This window comes from Pan paniscus, chromosome 18, assembly GCF_029289425.2.
Source record: "Pan paniscus chromosome 18, NHGRI_mPanPan1-v2.0_pri, whole genome shotgun sequence".
Taxonomy (NCBI): Eukaryota; Metazoa; Chordata; class Mammalia; order Primates; family Hominidae; genus Pan; species Pan paniscus.
Window position 1 is genome coordinate 67,779,882 of NC_073267.2, and position 15,820 is coordinate 67,795,701.

At 43.1% G+C, this 15,820-nt stretch overlaps 1 long non-coding RNA gene across 1 annotated transcript in view; it reads left to right on the top strand.

Moving 5' to 3' along the window:
• LOC129394081 (uncharacterized) overlaps positions 1-15,820 on the top strand; it is a 92,911-nt gene that overhangs the window by 21,675 nt on the left and 55,416 nt on the right. The window contains exon 3 of the long non-coding RNA XR_008621277.1: positions 13,101-13,187. This is a non-coding gene — a long non-coding RNA (uncharacterized LOC129394081). The remainder of the gene's footprint in view (positions 1-13,100; positions 13,188-15,820) is intronic.

A 15,820-nucleotide genomic window follows, 5' to 3' on the forward strand; every position in this document is an offset into this window, starting at 1 on the left:
TTTTAGACTTAGTCTCACTCTGTCACCCAGGCTGGAGTGCAGTGGTGAGATCTCAGCTCACTGCAGCCTCTGCCTCCTGGATTCAAACGATTCTCCTGCCTCGGCCTCCTGAGTAGCTGGGATTACAGGCATGCGCCACCATGCCCAGCTAATTTTTGTATTTTCAGTAGAGATGGGATTTCACCCTGTTTGGCCAGGTTGACCTTGAACTCCTGGCCTAAAGTGGTCCACCCACCTCAGCCTCCCAAAATGCTGGGATTACAGGCGTGAGCCACCATGCCTGGTCCTAGATAGTAAGTCTTTCGACTGATTGCCAATTTGAAAATCTTTGAATCCACCTATGACCTGGAAACCCCCAGTTGTCCTGCCTTTTTGGACCAAACCAATATACATCTTATGTGTATTAATTGATGTCTTATATCTCACTAAAATGTGTAAAACCAAGCCTGACCACGTTGGACACATGTTCTCAGGGTCACTCATATTTGGCTCAGAATAAATCTCATCAAATATTCTACAGACTTTGACTCTTTTTGTCAACAAGGATTTTCTTTGTGTTCCACAAGCTAACCTATTATACCAAAGAAACATCTTTGCTAGAGCCTGCTGAGTGAATGCTACAATGAGTTTTCCTGGGAGGAACTTTTCCTTGACATAAATCAATTTGCCATTCTATATCCCAATGTCAATGATGAAAGCCCTGGAGGAAGTGGAAAACGTGTCTAAATATGTTCTATTTGGGCTCTGAGGATTCCCTACAGTAAGAATCTGATCTAGCCACAAACCCCATTTCTGCTCTCTGGGTCTGGCCATTGCCCAGTTCCTCCTGGGACCCCCTTGCTGCCTGGGGACACTTGGAGTTTCCATGAGTTCCAGGCACATATCCAGCCACAGGCCGATGCGCTACAAATGTAGGACAAAAACTGCCATTTTTCCAAGGATCCCCTTGCAAATTAAGTTGGTGTATTTGAAGTCTGCTTTTTCTACTAACGATGGCTGGGCTCAAGGCCACCCTTCCCTGTAAGAAAAAACTCCGCATAGAGAGGACTCTTCTGCCAAAACATAGAATGGGGTGCAATTCAATGCCTGGACCTCCAAAAGGCGATCTATTGTTGAAGAGAAAAGCAAGCTACAAAACAGGAAATAGAGTGTGAGCTCATTTCTGGTTTTTTAAAAACTACATTATAAAAAGATATACACAGAAAATGTCTGTCAGGCTACAGCCTCCCCTCTGAGGGGTGGGTTAAGAATGCAGGGATGGTGGGGAGGAGATAGAGATCTTTTACTTTTGACTCCATTTAATTTTGTGCTTTCTTTCATAGGCATGTGTTACTTTTATACAATAAGGAACATTTGCGGAAGGCAGGCTGTAGTGCTTCTGGCCTTTCTGTGGAGCTCAGAGGAGCGCAGTTAATTTTAAGAACATTGTATTACAAATAATTAGTAACAAACATTATTGTATTTCAAACAATATATGATATCTTTAACATTTATCAGCCAATAAGCACTTATTGAATAAAAGTTAGAAGGAGGTCTTTTTTTAGAACCAAGTGTGATGTGTCTAAACTAACTAAATAACGAAGGGCTCCATGTGTCCCTCGCTGTAAAATAAAGCAACGTTAAGAGACCGGAGACCCATCTGTCAGACTGGCTGTTAAAATATTCTGCCTCATTGCAGAAATAGACATCCTGGATTACCCGTATCATCTTACTGAGATAGACAGGAGGGACAGGAAATTCCAGGCAACAAATACAGTAGCCACCCCCGACCGCACCTTGTCCATGGTTTCAGTTACCCACAGTCAATAATGGTCCAAAACTATTAAATGAAAAATTCCAGAAATAAACAATTTGTAAGTTTGAAATGGTGCATCCTTCTGAGTAGTGACGAAATCTCGCACCACCCTGCTCCACCCCTTCTTCATCACAAGAAAAAGGGCAAGTCCAGGACAATAAGATATTTTTAGAGAGAGACAGTCCACATTCACATAACTTTTATTACAGTATATTGTTATAATTTCTCTATTTTATTTATTTATTTTTCTGAGACAGAATCTCACTCTGTCACCCAGGCTGGAGTGCAGTGGCATGATATCAGCTCACTGCAACCTTCACCTCCCGAGTTCAAGCGATTCTCCTGCCTCAGCCTCCTGAGTAGCTGGGATTACAGGCGTGCGCCACATGCCTGGTTAATTTTTGTATTTTTAGTAGACATGGGGTTTCACCATGTTGGCCAAGCTGGTCTCGAACTCCTGACCTCAAGTAATCCACCCGCGTTGGCTTCCCAAAGTGCTGGGATTACAGGCGTGAGCCACTGTGCCCAGGTAATTGTTCTATTTTATTATTGTTGTTACTCTCTTACTGTGTCTAATTTATAAATTTAACTTTATCAAAGCTATATATATGGAAAAAAAGTCATCTATATGGAGTTTGGTACTATTCATGGTTTCAGGCATCCACTGGGGGACTTGGAGCTTACCTCTGTGTACCTCAACTGACAGTTGCAAGAGATGGGGGAAAGGCAGGAAGAGTGTCCCAGTTCTCAGCACGGTGCTTGAGTTTCTTCCCAGTGCAGTTTTCTTCCCCAGCCTCCTTGTCTGCCACCCCGCCTCTGTCCTCACCCTCATGGCATCCTGTGGGTCCTGCCCCTCACTGGTCTCCCTGCCTCCTCCAATCCACCCTCCACCTTGCTGCCAGACATCTGGCTCCAGGCAGCTTTGCCTAGGTCTCCCCTCCCTGCCTGCTGGCAAGAGGCCCTCTAGGCCTGGTCACCAGCTCCTGCCAACCCGTCTAGCGCCATCCCAGTCCCTCTGGACCTCAGCCACTCACCACACCGCATTTTACAATGTCAGCAAGACCCCAGACATGGGCCCACGTGCCTTGCTCCCGGAAGCTCTTCTACCCTGTCTCCACCCTTGTACCCGCCTCTCTGGTGAATTCTCTGGGTGTGTTTTTTAAAAATCTAGTCCTCAGTCAGGCCTGGTGGCTCACGCTTGTAATCCCAGTACTTTGGGAGGCCAAAGCAGGCAGATCACTTGAGGTCAGGAGTTTGAGACTAGCCTGGCCAACATGGTGAAACCCTGTCTCTACTGAAAATACAAAAATTAGCCAGACGTTGTGGCGCACGTCTGAAGTCCCAGCTACTCAGGAGGCTGAGGCACGAAAAACACTTGAGCCCAGGAGGCGGAGGTTGCAGTGAGCTGACATCGCACCACTGCACTTCAGCCTGGGTGACAGAGCAAGACCCTGTCTAAAAAAAAAAAAAAAAAATCTAGTCCTCAAGACATGAATTCCACCTTCACCACTTAAAAACAGCTACCATTAATAATCAATATGCAAAACATCTAATTATATTATTATTTAATTTTCGCAATGAACAATTATTGCCATTTTACAGATGAGGAAACTGAGGCTCAGAAAAGTTAAGACCCGGGCTTTGAAGCCAGGTCTCTGCCACCCCAAGTCCTGGGCTTTTATCCACTGAATCCCATCAGTGTGATGGGATAGCTTGTGGCTCAGTGGATAAAATTGGTTCTATCCTCTGCACTGGAACAGGAGGTTCCCGAACGCAGGGGCTGTGTGTTTTATTTGCCTTTATATTCCCAAGGTCAAGCACCAGACCTGGCCCAAAAGCACAAGGATGGAGGGAGAGAGGAAAAGCAAGAGGAGGGGAGTCTTTTTCACATTTAGGGGAGGTGTCACTGGGAACTGGCACTCTTGGGCATTCTGTTTTTCATTCACCCAATGTTTATTGAGCAACTACTAGGGGCCGGACATGGCTCTAGACAGATGCACCAAACAAAGTCCTTCCTGAGGGAGCTCACCTTCTAAAGTGCTGGGAAGAAAAATAAAGCCAGACTAGGGATGGTGTGTGTGTGCTGTTTTGGAGAGGGTGTTCAGGGGAGGAGGTTGCTGGGTGGAGAGTAGCTTGGAATGGACTACAGTGGTGGAGTGGGGACTTCAGTCTGAAAGCTCTGCAGCAATCCGAGGAGATGGTGGAGGCTCAAGCCGGGGGGTAAAAGTGGGTTTTAGTGAGAAGCGGTCAGATTCAAGATCTATTTTGAAAGTAAAACAGACAGGCCAGGAATCCAAAGCTGAACTTGGCCTGTTTTTTCACCACAGTACACCTCATGGAGAGAGGAAAAGCTAGTCCCACTTAAAAATGTCTGTGATGAAACCATTAAGATTATTAATTCTATGACATCTTGACTTTGGAGTACACAATTTTTTAATATTCTGTGTGATGAAATGGGAAGCCCTTCTGCAAACCAGAGGACAATATTACCTCCAGGCAGCATACTCTGTGCCTGAGCTGCCAGCCTCCCAGCCCCCTTGGTGATGGAACTTCATTTTTACTTAGCAGAATGACTGACAGACAAGCCATGGTTACTCAGACTTGGGTATTTGGTCGACATTTTCTTGAAAATAAAAGGAATGAGCCGTCACTTCAAGGAGAACAACTGAAATATTTGTGGGCAATGATAAAAGTTGAGCTTTCAAATGAAAATTAGCATTTGGGAAACTTGTATCCACCACTGTAAGGGTGGGCACTTTCCAATACTTTACATACTTTTCTGATGAGATTGGTGGTGACATTACCAAACATGAGTTTTAAATTTTGTATAACATTTGGAAAATCTGCATCACTCCACGAACTGATATTTCCCAAATGACCAAAACACAATGTGACAAAACCATGCATGAGTAAAGATCCGTCGAAAGAGCAAGTGCAGGCTGGGTACAGCGGCTCATGCCTGCAATCCCAGCACGTTGGGAGGCAGAGGCGGGTGGATAACCTGAGGTCAGGAGCCCGAGACTAACCTGGCCAGCATGCCGAAATCCCGTCTCTACTAAAAATACAAAAATTAGCCAGGCATGGTGGTGCAGGCCTGTAATTCCAGGTACACAGGAGGCTGAGGCAGGAGAGTAGCTTCAGCCCGGGAGGTAGAGGTTGCAGTGAGCCAAGATTGCACCACTGCACTCCAGCCTGGGCAACAAAGTGAGACTCCGTCTCAAAAGACAAAAAAAGAAAGCAAAGCAAAATAATGGATTTTAATATAAGATAATATGAAAAAGTCATTGATGTGGCTTCAGAGTCCACATGCAGCTAACCTATAAGATAAAGCATCAATTGTCAAGTTTCAGTATGGTAGGGCAGGGCACGGTGGCTCACGCCTATAATCCCAGAACTTTGGGAGGCTGAGATGGGCAGATCACCTGAGGTCAGGAGTTCAAGACCAGCCTGGCCAACATGGTGAAACCCTGCCTCTGCTAAAAATACAAAAATTAGCTGGTCATGGTGGTGTGCATCTGTAATCCCAGCTACTCAGGAGGCTGAGGCAGGAGAATTGGTTGAACCCAGGAGACGGAGGTTGCGGTGAGCTGAGATTGCGCCACTGCACTCCAGCCTGGGAGACAGAGCAAGACTACATCTCAAAAAAAAAAAAAAAAAAAAAAAAAGTTTGGGTATACTCAAGGCTATCTACAATGATCTAAAAAGGCCATTAAAATATCTGAACTTTTCCAACTACACCTATCTGTATGAGGCCAAACTTTCTTCATATATACATCAGCCTGATAGGGCTGCCCTAACAAAATACCACAGACCAGGTAGCTTAAAGAGCAGAAATTTATTTTCTCACAATTCTAGAGGGTGAAAGTCCAAGATCGGGGTATCCCAAGGGCTGGTTTCTCCTGAGACCTCCCTCGTTGGCTTCTGATGTCTGCACGCTTCTGGTGTCTCTATGTGGTCTTCACTCTATGCCAGGGTCCAAACATCCATCTCTGATAAGGACACCAGTCATAGTAGATTAGGGTCCATCCTAATATTTTCATTTTCAACTTAATTATACCTGTAAAGACCTAATGTCCAAATACAGTCACATTCTGAGGTAGTGGGGACATAATGCAGACTGTAACAATATACTTCAACTAAATAATAACATATTACAAGAGGTTAAATGTAGAGGCCGATATAAGAATTCAGTTGTCTTCTATTAAGCCAGATATTTAGAATATTGATAAAAATGTAAAGTAATGCTACACTTTGCCCAAAATTTATTTGCCCAAAATATATTTTGTGGAAAATATATTTTCCACAAAAAAAAGTTGTGTTAATATGTAGTTGGTTTATTATTTTTAGAAGAATTAATAAATAATGGTTTTTAAACTTTCTCAGTTTATTTTTTCCTTGAGATAGAGTCTTGCACTGTAGCCCAGGCTGGAGTGCAGTGGCTCACAGCAGCCTCCGCCTCCCAGGCTCAAGCGATCTTTTCACCTCAGCTTCCCAAGTAACTGGGGCTACAGCTCCACAACTCCACACCCAGCTATTTTTTTTTTTTTTTGTATATTTTGGAGAGATAGGGTCTCACTATGTTGCCCAGGCTAGCCTCAAACTCCAGTGATCGTCTGGGATTACAAGTATGAGCCACTGTGCCCAGCCCTTTTTTTTTTTTTTTTTTAAGACACAGGGTCTCACTCTGTCCCCACCAAGCTACAGCACAGTGGTATAATCGTAGGTCATTGCAGCCTCCACCACTGGGCTCAAGCAATCCTCCTGCCTATGCCTCCTCCTCCCAATGAGTTGGGACTACAGTTGTGAGCCTCCATACCTGGCCTCAGTTTTAATTTCTAATAGGTATTTTTTTTTGGTAGATATAATCTGTATAAATAAAAGCTCTTTGGAGTTCTCAATAATTTGTATAGAGTAAAGGGGTCCTGAGACCAAGAAGAATCACTGGTTTACAGTGATGATAATTTGTGTTTAGATCTTTTATCCAAATATCCCACTAGGAGACTGACCTCAGGGCATTTGCACTTGCTCTTTTAATATCTTATTTGTCATGCCCTGTATTGCGATAAAGATGTATCTGAGGGGCCCTTATCCATCACCTTCCTTTCTTGACAGTAATTGTTGTTTTCTCAAAGACATACAGCTTCAACCCCTTTCATCTACTCTGAATACTGTCCTGAATCATCTCCTATACAGAAAATCTGGAGTGTCATTGTTCAGGTCTTAATTGAAATGTCACTTCCTGGGAGAGGCCGCCTAAAACCCATAACCCATGCCATAGATCAGAAATAAGTTCTTGGCCAGGCGCGGTGGCTCAAACCTATAATCTCAGCACCTTGGGAGGCTCAGATGGGCAGATCACCTGAGGTCAGGAATTCAAGACCAGCCTGGCCAACATGGTGAAACCCCATCTTTACTAAAAATACAAAAATTAACCAGGCGTGATGGCGGGTGCCTGTAATCCCAGCTACTTGGAAGGCTGAGGCAGGAGAATTGGTTGAACCTGGGAGGCAGAGGTTGCAGTGAGCCAAGATTGCGCCATTGTACTCCAGCCTGGGTGACAGAGCAAGACTCCATCTCAAATAAAAAGAAAGAAAGGAAGGAAGGATGGAAGGAAGGAAGGAAGGAAGGAAGGAAGGAAGGAAGGAAGGAAGGAAGGGAGGGAAAGAAAGAAAGAAGAAAGAAAGAGAAAAGAAAGAAAGAGGTTCTTATGGCACCCTGTGTTCTTCCCTCATAGCACCTACCAGGGGGATTGTAGAGTTGCTTCTGAGAGTATTAGTTCAGCCTCCCCCATTCAAAGGAGATCTATAAAGCTAGTGTCCTTGTCTCTCTTGTTCATTGCAATGTCCTCAGTTTCTAGGACATTTGTTCAAAGAATGAATGAATGAAGATGTGCATTCAACTGCCTGTGGACTAGCAGAAACTACTGGTGGAGTCAGGGGCTCTGCAGCAGTGCACACAGGCATGCAGTGTGGGAGCGTGGCTGGTGCATCGCCTGACTTCTAAGAATGCTTAATGTTTCAAACCACAGCAAACTTCTTTATAGAACCTGTTTTCCAGAGCACGTATATAACAAGATAGTGCTGTGTTGAGGAAGAAATGGGGGGCACCTAGGATCACCAAAATCTTCACTCCACCCCCAACCTCCTACCCCCACTTTTTTGCCCCTGACAGATGAGCCCATTGGAAATAAGCCAGTAAGTCTTCCTGGGACCTCCTTCAGCTCCGTCTTCTCCAGGGAAAAAGCAGGATGCAAATACAGTTTTTGGCCTTGTGTGAATTTGGAAAATGTGCAATTTAGAGAGGCCCCATGTGCATTTCATGGCAGATCCAGAAAATAAGGTTTAATGATGAGAAAAGAAGGAAATGATTGTCAAAATATGACTTCATAAGGTACAGCCCCAGGGGGCCTACTTTGGTAGTAAAGATAATTAAGCTTAGATTTTTAAAGGTCAATTTTAACCAGCTCGTGAGGTAAATGGCAACAGTAACATCATCCTAGCCCTCCGTATCTATGGCAACTGAATTTCTCAGCTGTAATTAAACATAAAGCTACAACTACTGCATTGGTCCCAGCATCAGCTGCAAATAAATATACGAGAACAAAGTAGGCAAACTTGATGCGCCCTTTTGGAATATTCTGGCCATTTACTGGGAAAACAAGCAACAGAAGCTGCTGTTAAATCTGCTGCTAATGAGGCCAGGTTGCTGGCCCACCAACCTGCCTCTGGGACCTTGTGTAAGAGGAAGACTGATCACAAATCAATTGCTTGTCATTCATATATTGGTTGTAAGCTGGAGAGCAAAGGTAGCAAAAAAAGGTGATTATTTGGATATTTGAATTATCTTTTTAAAAGTATTTTTTTCTAATCTCAAAAATGATTAAAAATGACCAGGCACAGTGGCTCACACCTGTAATCCCAATACTTTGGGAGGCCAAGGCAGGCAGATCACTTGAGGTCAGGAATTTGAGACCAGCCTGGCCAACATGATGAAACCCCGTCTCTACTAAAAAATACAAAAATTAGCCAGAAGCAGTGGCATATGCCTGTAATCCCAGCTACCTGGGAGGCTGAGGCAGGAGAACCAGTTGAACCCGGACACGGAGGTTGCAGTAAGCTGAGATCACACCACTGCACTCTGGCCTGGGTGACAGACTGAGACTCCATCTCAAAAAAAAAAAAAATTTTTAAAAAGAAACCAACACATATTTATTGTAGAAAATTTCTAAAATTCAGACAAATGTCAAGAAGAAAAGAAAAAGTACCTGAAGTCCCAATTAGGTTATTTGTTTCCTGTCTTTTTTCTGTACGTGTATTTCAAACAACTAAGATTAAGCATATAGTTTTGCGTCCTGTGCTTTTTTCCCATTAATAGTATGTTATGATCTTTTTTTCCATATTATTGTTCTTCAGAAGTACAGCTTTTAACAATGGCAGAAAATGTTACCATATAAATCTCCTATAAGTTATCTTTGTACTTTATCTCTTTTACTCCGCATTGTGGGATTAGTCATTTTTACAGCCCGTCAGCATGCCCTACATAGGCAATCTAGCTCCCCAGTTTAGGAGGTAGAGTTCTTGGCATCTGTTGCACTGATCTCACTCCACTTTGGAGTCTCAGCTGAAGCCAAAACAAGAGTCCCATTTTAGCATCCTGTTCCATATGTAAAATTGGAGGGAATAACTAAGACAAATTAATAAAAATACAACAGTGGTGGTAGACTTTCACCCACTTGTTTCAGTCTTTGTTGGACTAAATAGAGAAAAGAAAGTAAGGATATCACAGAGGAGGAGAATATAATGACTAAATGTTCTGAACTGTATCTTTTGAAAAGAGTAGACTTCTTTTCAATTAAATGGAAAAAGGTATAATGATGTCCACTGATGAATGGGTAAACAAAATGTGGTATATACATACAATGGAGGCCAGAGTGGTGGTTCACACCTGTAATCCCAGCACTTTGGGAGGCCGAGGCGGGTGGATCACCTGAGCCTGGGAGGCAGAGGTTGCAGTGTGCCGAGCAACCTGGGTGCACTCCAGCCTGGGTGACAGAGCAAGATCCTCTCTCTAAATAAATAAATAATACACACAATGGAATAGTATTCTGCCTTTAAAATAAAGAAATCCTGTTATGTGACAACATGGATGAACCTGGAGAACAGGATGCCAAGAGAAATAAGCAAATCACAGAAGGACAAATACATGATTCTACTTATATGGTGTCAAACTCATAGAAAGAAAGAATAAAATGGTGGTTGCCAGAGGCTGGAGGGAGGAGGGAATGGGGAGTTGCTAGTCAGTGGATATAAAATTTCAGTTATTCAAGAGGAAAAAGTTCTAGAGATCCTCCGTATAACAATGTAGCTATAAATAACAGTATTGTGTTGTACACTTTAAAATCTATTAAGAGGGTAGCTCTCATGTTAAGTGTTCTTGACACAATGAGATAAAATAAAAAGGAAAGCCCATTGTATATACGAAATTGGAAATTGTACAGTCATATTCCTGATCATAATGCAAGAACGCAGGAAATAAGTTAAAAGTAGAAGCATTGGATGTCTTTTGTAGTTGGCAACAAATAAAATAAAATAAAAAGTAGATGCAGAAAGACGTTTGAGAATGTCAAGCCTTTCTATGGAACTGCTCTAGAGCAAAAATACATTTATAAGATATTTGGGAAATAATGCTAATAAAAACACTCCATATAAAAACTCATGGATAACACTAGAGCTGTACTCAGAGGAAAATGCCTACTCTTAAAACACTCTGGAAGTAAGAAAAATAAAATACAGCAGTCAGTTAAGTCTGCCCAAGAAGTAGGGATGAGGAACTTTGTTTTCCCTTTGAGAGCTGCCTGAGGTGAGGTGCTCATTTTGTTAAACTCCCCAGAGTCAAACACTTTAGCAAAACAATAAATATCACAACTCAAAGGCTTATTTGGAGCTCAACAAGTTAGACATAAGGTGTTTTGTTGGTTTTGTTAAAAAGCAGATATACTGAGATATAATTCACATCCCACCATACAATTTACCCACTTAAGGTGCAAAAATGTTTTTTACCATATTCACAGGTTGGTGCATCCATCACTATAACCAGTTTTAGAACATTTTTGTTTTATTTTTATTTTTATTTTTATTTTTTTGAGACGGAGTTTCACTCTTGTTGCCCGGGCTGGAGTGCAGTGGCACGATCTCAGCTCACCACAACCTCTGCCTCCCGGGTTCAAGTGATTCTCCTGCCTCAGCCTCCCGAGTAGCTGGGATTACAGGCATGCGCCACCACGCCTGGCTAATTTTGTATTTTTGGTAGAGACGGGGTTTCTCGATGTTGGTCAGGCTGGTCAGACCTCAGGTGATCCGCCCACCTCAGCTTCCCGAAGTGCTGGGATTACAGGCGTGAGCCACCATGCCTGGCCAGAACATTTTTATTACCACTGAAAAAACTCCATCCCTTGGCCAGGTGGTGGCACACGCCTTTAATCCCAGCACTTTGGGAGGCTGAAGTGGGAGGATCACCTGAGGTAAGGAGTTTGAGACCAGCCTGGCCAATATGATGAAATCCCGTCTCTACTAAAAAATACAAAAATTAGCTGGACATGCTGATGCACGCCTGTAGTCCCGGCTACTTGGGAGGCTGAGGTGGGAGGATCGCTTGAGCCCAGGAGGTGGAGGTTGCAGTCAGCCAAGATGGCGCCACTGCATTCTAGCCTGGGCGACAGTAAGAGACTCTGTCTCAAAAAAAAAAGAAAGAAAAAAGAAAGAAAGAAAGAAAAAGAAAAGAAAAGGAAAGAAATCCCATCCTCATTAACAGCCATTCCCCATTTCTCCCCATCCCCACCCCGCCGGCAACCACTAATCTGCTTTCTGCATCTGTGGATTTGCCTGTTCTGGAAATTTTATATAAATGGAATCCTGTGGAGAGAGAGAATGGAGAATGACTGCTTAATGGAGTACAGGAATGATGAAAAAGTTCTGGAGCTGGATAGTGGGGATGGTTGCAAAACATTGAGAATGTATTTAACATGCCTAAGTCGTACACTTTAAAATGGTTAACCAGTCTGGGCAACATAGTGAAACCCTGTCTCTACAAAAAATACAAACAAATAAATAAATAATAGCCAGGCATGGTGGTCCCAGCTACTTGGGAGGCTGAGGTGAGAGGATTGCTTGAGTCCAGGAGGTTGAAGCTGCAGTGAGCTGAGACTGCTCTACTGCACTCCAGCCTGGGTAATAGAATGAGACTCTGTCTCAAAAAAAAAAATTAATAAAAAAATCTATAATACAGTGGTCGATTTTATGTTATGGTCGATTTTATGTAATGTGTTTTTTACCATAATAATTTTTAAAATCCAGACTAAGGAAGGCTAGTATTTGTGAAGTCATTAGACAGAACCATATCTAATTTAAGAATTAGTCATGAATATTGAAGTGGATTACTTTTTGTCACATTGTACTAAGAGAAACAACAAACATTGCCAACAAAATATCACCCACAACAACAAATATTTAAGCTTATTTAACCAAAACATGGAGGTTAGGCATTTTGTTTCTTCAAAAGCAAGGTATAATAATTTTAACAAATCAAACATATGGAGCTAAAAAAGATGTTTTAGCTAGAAATATAAAATTTTAATAGATTGTTACCTAAGTGACTATGTAAAGCTTGGAATGTCACATTATGATGCTGGCTTCACCTTGCTCTGTTTATTTACAGACTAGGAAAGAGAGAAAGATAAGCCTCCAGGTTTATCGAGCTCCTAAAAATTTCTCACTTTGGCAGCCTTAAACTATTGTGCAAGAGCAAGTGGGGTCAGGCTGTGTGACTCATGCCTATAATCCCAACAAGCTACCAGCTTTCAGGTCCCAAATATAATAAGACTCAAAGAAATGGCATCAAATTCTAGAGCAAAATCAAGCATCTACCATGGTTGTGCTGAATATCCTCCTGTTTCCACATAAGGGAACATTAGAGTCATGGCTTGCGACTTTAAAAATAAAAGTAACCAGGCGTAGTGGCACACACCTGTAGTCCCAGCTACTCTGGAGGCTGAGGTGGGAAGATTGCTTGAGCCCAGGAGATCAAGGCTGCAGTGAACATGATTGTGCCACTGCACTCTAGCCTGAGTGACAGAGCAAGACCCAGTCTCTATTTTTCAAAAAACCATTTAAGAAAACTGCAACCAAGCATTAATGCAGTGGTTTGTGAACTTGGAGGCACATTAGAATCATCTAAGGGCTTTTAGAATCTCCCATGTCCTGGTCACACCCAAGACCAATTTTTTAAAAAAAATTTTATTTTATTTTAGGTTCCGGGATACATGTGCAGAACATGCAGGTTTGTTACATAGGTAAACATGTGCCATGGTGGTTTGCTGTACCTATCAACCCATTATGTAAGTATTAAGCCCAGCATGCATTAGCTATTAGTCCTGACGCTTTCCCTCCCCTGCCTCATCAACAGGCCCCAGTGTGTGTTGTTCCCCTCCCTGTGTCCACGTATTCTCATTGTTCGTCTCCCACTTATGAGTGAGAATATAGAGGTGTTTGGTTTTCTGTTCCTGTGTTAGTTTGCTGAGGATGATGGCTTCCAGCTTTATCTATGTCACTGCAAAGAACATGATCTCATTGCTTTTTATGGCTACATAGTATTCTATGCTGTATATGTACCACATTTTCTTTATCCAGTCTATCATTGATGGGCATTTGGGTTGGTTCCAAGTCTTTGCTATTGTGAATAGGGCTGCAATAAACATACATGTGCATGTATCTTTATAATATAATGATATATATTCCTTTGGGTATATACCCAAATATATACCCCGTAATGGGATTGCTGGGTCAAATATTTCTGGTTCTAGATCCTTGAGGAATTGCCACACTGCCATCCACAGTTGTTGAATTAATTTACATTCCCACCAACAGGGTAAAAGCGTTCCTATTTCTCTGCAGTTTCGCCAGCATCTGTTGTTTCTTGACTTTTTAATAATTGCCATTCTGACTACACCAGACCAATTGACTCAGACATTGGGTGTGACACCCAGGCATCAGTATGGCTTTAAAGCCCCCCAGGTGAGTCCAATGTGCAGAGGCTGGCTGTCATGGCAAGAGATGCTTGACAATTAAGAAATTGGGAACACCTGGCCGGAGGCGGTGGCTCACGCCTGTAATCCCAGCACTTTGGGAGGCCGAGGCAGGCAGATCACCTGAGGTCGGGAGTTCAAGGCCAGCCCGACCAACATGGAGAAACCCCATCTCTACTAAAAATACAAAATTAGCCAGGCATCATGGCACATGCCTGTAATCCCAGCTACTCGGGAAGCAGAGGCAGGAGAATCGCTTGAACCTGGGAGGTGGAGGTTGTGGTGAGCTGAGATCATGCCATTGCACTCCAGCCTGGGCAACAAGAGTGAAACTCTGTTTCAAAAAAAAAAAAAGAAAGAAAATAAATTGGGAACACCTTCTATCTGCCAGCGGTAAAGCTACTCAATTTTGCAGAAATAAACATGTAAGAGAAATCAAAGTCCTGTTCCCAAAAGAACGTTTCAGAAGTTGTTTTGAAAGCTCTGGGCAAGCTACATGGATGAAAGAAATGCTACAAGGGACTTGTGAACCTCGCTTCCATTCAATCACTCATTCATTCATTCATTTATTCGTTCACCGATTCACTCGCAAAGTCATTTATCACTGTTATTTATTCCTTCACTCAGTCATTCATGCAACATTTCTTAGGCTCCCCTCTGTGCCAAGTCCTGGAGAAACTGAAATAGAAGGAAGGATGGTGCCCCCCCTAAGAAAGCTTGTGATCTGGGATGAGGGTGAGGGGTAACAGATGGTGGCAATTGAGTTCAGGGTGCTCAGGAAGAAGCCTGTCCTGGGTGTGATGAAGTGTGGGGGGAAGGGGTGTGTCACCCTGCTGAGTGGTGAGGCGGTGGAGGAGGGGGCTCCCTTGAAAACAACTTTCTAGGGGGAGGACACCTGAGCAGGTGTGAGCCCATCTGCAACAAATCCCCTGTGAGTGTGGCTGTCAGCCTGGCTGCCCCTGGGAGATTCCTTCCTGTCTGGCTCCACCCCGAGACACTCAGGTTTCACGGGGCTACAGTGGGGCTCGGGCATTCGCATGCTTTTAAAATATCATGATTTTTTTAAATTGAAGTGAAATTCACATAGCATAAAATTTTTAAATTGAAGTGAAATTCACAAAGCATAAAATTCACCATTTTAAAGTGAACAATGCAGTGGCATTCAGCACATTCACACAACCACCCCCTCTACTTGGTTTCAAAACATTTTTATCACCCCCAAAATAAGACCCTGTGTACCCATTAAACAACAAGTGCCCATTCCACCTTCCCCCAATCCCTGGTGACCACAAATCTGCTTTCTCTCGTTATGGATTTATTTATTTATTTATTTATTTATTTATTTTTGAGACAGAGTCTCACTGTCTCCCAAGCTGGAGTGCAGTGGCACGATCTCGGCTCACTGCAGGCTCCGCCTCCTGGGTTCACGCCATTCTCCTGCCTCAGCCTCCCGAGTAGCTGGGATTACAGGCATCCAACACCACGCCCGGCTAATTTTTTGTATTTTTAGTAGAGATGGGGTTTCACCGTGTTAGCCAGGATGGTCTTGATCTCCTGACCTCGTGATCCACCCGCCTTGGCCTCCCAAAGTACTAGGATTACGGGCGTGAGCCACCGCGCCTGGTCCTCTCTTTACGGATTTAACTACTCTGGATATTTCATAGAAAAGGAATCATCCAAAATGTGACCTTTTCCATTGCTTCTTTCACTTGGCTTAATGCTCCACGGTTCCACCGTGTTGCAGCATGAGTCAGCCTTCGTTCCTTTTTACAGCTGAATAGTATTGGGTGCACCACAATTTTTTATTCATTCATTTGTTGATGGACATTGGGGTTATTTCCGCCTTTTGTGGCTATTGTGAGTAGTGCTACTATGAACGTGAGTGTACACATGTTTGTTTGGTATCTGTTTTCCATTATCACTTGAGGTATATACTGGGCATCTAT